Source organism: Mus caroli, unplaced genomic scaffold (assembly GCF_978045245.1).
Source record: "Mus caroli unplaced genomic scaffold, Mus_caroli_1 scaffold_7, whole genome shotgun sequence".
NCBI classification, from domain to species: Eukaryota; Metazoa; Chordata; class Mammalia; order Rodentia; family Muridae; genus Mus; species Mus caroli.
Genome location: NW_028227262.1, coordinates 88,631,262 through 88,637,299, shown reverse-complemented (window position 1 = coordinate 88,637,299; position 6,038 = coordinate 88,631,262). Strand labels below are relative to the sequence as shown.

General features: G+C 36.0%; 1 pseudogene; it reads left to right on the top strand.

Annotated features, from left to right (window-relative positions):
• The first annotated feature begins 4,277 nt into the window (after positions 1-4,277).
• Positions 4,278-5,233, top strand: LOC110289110 (deoxycytidine kinase-like; annotated as a pseudogene).
• Positions 5,234-6,038: the final 805 nt, after the last annotated feature.

Genomic DNA, 6,038 nt, shown 5'->3' with positions numbered 1-6,038 from the left:
CTGCTTCCTGGCACTTGCATTCCCCTGTACTGGGGTATGTAATCTTCCCAAGACCAAGGGCCTCTCATCCTGTTGTTGACCGACTGACTAGGCCATCCTCTGCTACATATGCAACTAGAGACACAAGCTCTGAGGTTTACTTGTTCGTTCATATTGTTGTTCCTCCTATAGGGTTAATTGCAACATAACTGTGTCCCCTGAGTTTAGTTTTATGACACACTGGAACAGGAACCAATTTGCTTGCACAGTTGCAAATAAAAGCACTATTGTGTATATTTCATGTTGGATTGTGCAGGATAATAATTTTCATAATTCAATATTATTTTTAACATTCCTGACTTTAAATCATTGTCTTAGATATGATGGGATGGAGAGTTATCTTACCACTAGAGAAAATGTCTGACCTGACTTCAGAATGTTTCCCTGACTGGCATCACCATTGGTAGGGAGGGTAGGGTGAAGTAGCAGGATTGACCAACTCATGAGAAGACTGGATGAACTCAGAGTATTAGGTGTGATTATAGTGGCCGTTTATTCTGAATTTTCTTCAATGAAATGCAGCTACTGGAACAAATATCACTCAAGAAATGTGGGAAGAATACGTGAAGCTGAATCAGAAACTAGGAATTCCTATTGAAAATATTGAAAATGTCTATGAAACAGGTAAGTTGGTTCCTGTAAAAGTGAATTGAAATTAGACCAAAAAATAAAGATTCTTGTTTTCTTTTTCTGCAATTTAAAACCCTGACATGAAAATATGAAATAAATCCAGTAGAATTTGAAATTGTTTCCCTCTTTTTCTTCACAGATGCATGCCCTAAATTGGAGCTTTGATCGAATAAGCAGAAACATATTAGTCACTATTCTTTACTCATTGGAATTAAATTTTGAAGTTGATTCAAGATTGTAAACACAAAGTACTCACAATTATCACTCAGGAAGTTCTTCACAACTTACTGTTATTGAAAATCATTATGGGATTTATGTATGATTAATTGCATTGGTTTCAACATTGTAAAAGTATTTTCAATAAAGTACCCAATGCACATCTTTCAATGGAATTTATCAGGAGCTGATATGGAAGTCAAATAAACCCCTGATCATGAATGGGAATATTTTTGTGCATTTTAAAATGTAGGAGCTACACTTACATAGAATGCCAAAAGACATCACTTATTTCTACTACACTTCTGTTGTATGCTTTATTTTGGGTAGTTTTCTAAAATATCTTAAGGGGACATATAGCAGGGCAGCCTTGTTAGGTTAAGGTAAACTGAGGTTAGGATGGCCATTCATCACTTATCATACTACTCTCTGAGGGAATAAAACCTGCTTCATTGGGGCTAGCACTTCCTGTGACCTACAAGAGTATTAGACCCCCTTGGGGGCAAGAGAGAAGGCAAAAAGACAAACAGGGAAAAGCTTTAAACACAATTGTGTGCGCGTACACACAGACACACACACAGACACACACACACAGACTCACACAAACAAACACACTGCATGAATGAATTACGAGAAGCTCCAAAAGAAAATATTTTTCTTCCACTGCTTATATATCCCAGTAAAATATTTCAAATTACATAAACATTACAATGTGATTACATTCAACTTTCTTTTAATGAATGATTATTTTTAATATGTATGTTCCCAAATACCTTTACTTGAAATATAATTTACATATTACACATGAAGGGGAAAACAAATCATTCCCAGGAACCCACATACGTTCATAAGTAAGCACCTTGTTACAGATTAAGAAGGTATTAAAAAAAAGTCATGTAATTTTCTTTGCCATTTTTTTATTGGCAGGCTGTTTTTTGTGGTTAATAAAGAAAGCAAAATTAGTTTATTATTAGCCTTAAAATAATAATCTTATATAAATTTTAAAACTGTCATAAATCTAATCACTTATATACAAATCTATCAGTCATTTCTACTTTTTTAATAGATTTTTTTTATTTACATTTCAATTGCTATCCTGAAAGTTCCTTAACCCCCCCTGCCCCCGCCCTGCTCTCCTACCCACTCACTCTCACTTTTTAGCCCTGGCATTCCCCTGTACTGGGGCATATAAAATGTGCAAGACCTATGGGCCTCTTTTCCCAATGATGGCCGACTAGGCCATCTTCTGCTACATATGCAGCTAGAGACATGAGCTCAAGTCTAAGTGGATCAAAGAACTCCACATAAAACCAAAGACACTGAAATTTATAGAGGAGAAAGTGTGAAAAGCCTCAAAGATATGGGCACACGGTAAAAATTCCTGAACAGAACAGCAATTGCTTGTGCTGTAAGATCAAGAATTGATGACTGGGACCTCATAAAATTGCAAATTTCTATAAGTCAAAAGACACTGTCAATAAGACAAAAAGGCCACCAGCAGATTGGGAAAGGATTTTTACCAATCCTAAATCTGATAGGGGACTAATATCCAATATATACAAAGAGCTCAAGAAGCTGGACTCAAGAAATTCATTTCTACTTTTAATCCTCAAGGTATACATCTACTGATCATCAATGTTTTCATTAAATCCAATCAGAAATTTGATGGAAAATATTTTTGAACACCTTGATCACCTGTCCAGTTCTAGGAGAGCCATGTCAGGAAGTACTAGTAGGGCTGCCATTGTTCTTCTTCACTGACCACAAGAAATTCCTAGATTAATTACTAAGAGTGTTCCTTTCTGATCTACAAATTGTTTCCTAAGATGTTGTCCATAGTACCGCACAACCATGGACACAAACATCTTAGTCTACCGTTAATAACAACATACATCTCCAAATATTTTCTAAAGGTAGTGTTTATTGTTGAACATCTACAAATGTAAATTCTTTTAAGGGTGGTAATTGAAACATTAACTGTTCCAGCAATGATACTTAACAAAGAACAAGCATTATTAATGTCGGTGGTAAAAAAACTGCCCAGTGAGGGGCTGGAAGACCCCTCCAAGTTTTTGCACAACACTTAGATTAGGAAAAATGTGAGGATTGAGAATATTACAAGCAGAGCCATGCTCCATAATAGCATGAACTTATCAAGACACTTACCCTTCAGGGTTCTGCCTGTCTGGAACGTGCTTTTGTTAGATGGGCTACTGGGTAGAACACAGCCCAGGAGTTCTAAAACAGTTTGTTAGTCCTCTCAAATGGGCCTATACAAGAACACAAATCATAGAGTAATTGCTTGTTGGCAGATTCTCATATGTACAAACTTGATTAGGTTTTATTTTAAATCAAGGTATAGCTGTTTTAAAAAAAGCAAGTAAATAAAAAATTAGTAAATAATATGTAAGTATTGTAAGCATATATAATATATAATGTAAGTATTATATAAGCATGTAAGAGCAAATATTGAAATATTGTTATATTAAAGTTCATGGTAGAATTGTTTTACAAACTGTGGAAATATATATGTGTATATTTATATGTAATATATATGATATATAAAATATAGTATGTTTTATATATATATATATATATATATACAGACACACACGTCTTTTGCAGCATTAAAAACAGTTGATCCTCAAAGGACAAAAAAAAAAAAAAAACTTGAAATGTCATTTCTATATCATCAATCCTAGCACTGGATAGATTTGAGTGGAGACTATGCATGTTACTGTGAAAATATCTGAGAGGCTACTTGTCATCCAGGTGTAAGGAGACCCTGTGTCAAATATGTGTCATAGAATGACAATACTAACACCCAGACAATTAAAAATATGCACTAATAATCATAGATCTGTAGGAGGATGGTTTTTTGTAGAGAGCGACCAAAAAAAAAAAAAAAAAAAGAGAGAGCCGAACAAGCTATGTGCGCATGTGCAAAGAAAGTGTTCCTGCCAAGTCTTAGTCCACCCCTGGTGTGTCTATGAGATCGTGGGTAAGCAACCAATCAGGTGTGGACAGGCCACACTAGGGTGTATATAAGCAGCGCCTTTCTGAGGCTCTTTGTCTTCCTCATCAATATGCAATAAAGATTTGCTGGAGAAGAATCCTGGTGTTCTGTGAGCTTTCTTTCCAGGGAGGAAACAGCATGGGACAGTTTTTGGCACTGTGTATATAGAAGCAGATTTCAATGTCCAGATATCTGGTTGCAATGTGGATGATGGCACTCTCAACTATCTCTGGTCTCTCTGCTATACAAAAAGTGTTTTCCATCACCTCTGATTAGTTAAAAACTATTTTATGAGACAATTATCTAGGCAGAAGAGAATAGTGCAAGAGATTTCTCAGAAAAATTGACATACCACTCGAGCAGTCTCGAGCTAGGCATGACAACCCCACCTAAGAGACTCTGCCCTTCTCCCTCCACCAGCTCTGAAGCAACCTGCATTAGGAAGGTCTCCATAGACTGGAACATCCCTTCCAGGAAGTCACCATTTGTGAATATCCTAAAGCAAGTTTGTGAGGATTGGGAAGTGGTTCCTGAGCCTGTCGCCAAGTGGTGCAATGTGCAGAATACTCAAGACGAATTTGAGGAATTAAAAAGGTCTCAAAAAAGCCATGGGGATGTTCTTCAGATAAGGATTGAGAAACCTGAACATTGTTTCTTTTAACTTCCAATCATATGCCTGTTTCAGCCGGATCCAATCTCAGTGTTCCTCTGTCAATGGCAAGCTCAAAGATGCAGAGAAACTTGTATTATTTTTTAAAAAAATCTGTGTATAGTGGCTGGTGTGTTTTTGTATCTAATTTGTACGAATCCAACTGCATGAATAAAACAGAGTGGAGAATATATCAAGACTGGCATAAGTGAGCCAGGCAGTGGTGGCACACAGCTATAATCCCAACACTTGGGAGGCAGAGGCAGGTAGAGTTCTGAATTCAAGACAAGCCTGGTCTACAGAGCTACAGGGTGAGTTCCAGGACAGCCAGGAAACAAACAAACAAACAAAAAATCCAAAAAAAAAAAAAAAAGACTGGTATGAGTGGATGAATAGTCAGTTCGGCCAAAGCCTTGAATTGAATAGAATAATTTATTTTAGAGCTACTCCAGAGAAATGCTGAGGTAGAATACATACATACATATATATATGGAAAAAAAGAAGAACAAGTCATTCTTCTTGAATATTTAGAGAAACTTCAACATAAACATGAAAGCTGGCTCATTCATCAGACTCTGAAAGCCAACTTTGATTATCCCCAAGAGGTATCTGTCTTCATACTGTATGTAGACAAACAGTAAAGTCTGGTTTAGAAGGTCAAAGAATTTTTGAGTACTTTGTGATTGCACAGGAGACAAGGAGCAAAAAATGTTTACAAATGCTTCAGTTTTGTGTAATGCTATAGTTCAATATTCACACAGAAGTCTTTATAAGATGTTCTAAAACCATTTTTGTTTCAAAGAAAAGCCTATATATATATATATATATATATATATATATATATATGTATGTATGTATATGTATATGGTTTATGTAATATTTATATATGTGGTTATTTAATATTTATATATGGTTTATTTAATATTTATAATCATATGAAAAACTTTGTGTCCCTCCTTTATTCTCTTACATCGTTCACTTCTGTTCTTCCTTCCAGTTTTAAATAAGGTGTGATTCTCTCACAGCAGGAAGTCTGGAGGTAGATTTTCATAGAATCAGTGCAGGGAGTAAATAAATTTTTGTAACATGCCCATCCTTCTCTGCCTTTGAACTTGTTATCCTGAGCAGGTTAACATGCTTTCATTGTGTTTTTGCTTCAGTGGTGACCAGTTTCATAATTGGACACTTTATTGTTCCATGTAGAGGATGTGTGTCTTATGCGATCTAGTATACCTACTGCAAGCTGAAAATTGGAGTCTCTGTAATAGTTTACTGAGGTGTTTGTTTTGTTTTCTTCCTGTTCCCTCTGGTAGTGCTGGAGATTGAAGCCAGGGTCTATCATGCAGGGGAAGCTCTAAAGAATTGTTCCTGCCTTTGATATTTTGTTTTTTATCAAGTGTCTCTCCTGCTCTACTTGTTGTTGAGGATAAGAGTAGGTTAGCATCACCAGAGTAATGTTTACTACTGTGTCTGTGGTGCTATGTTTGT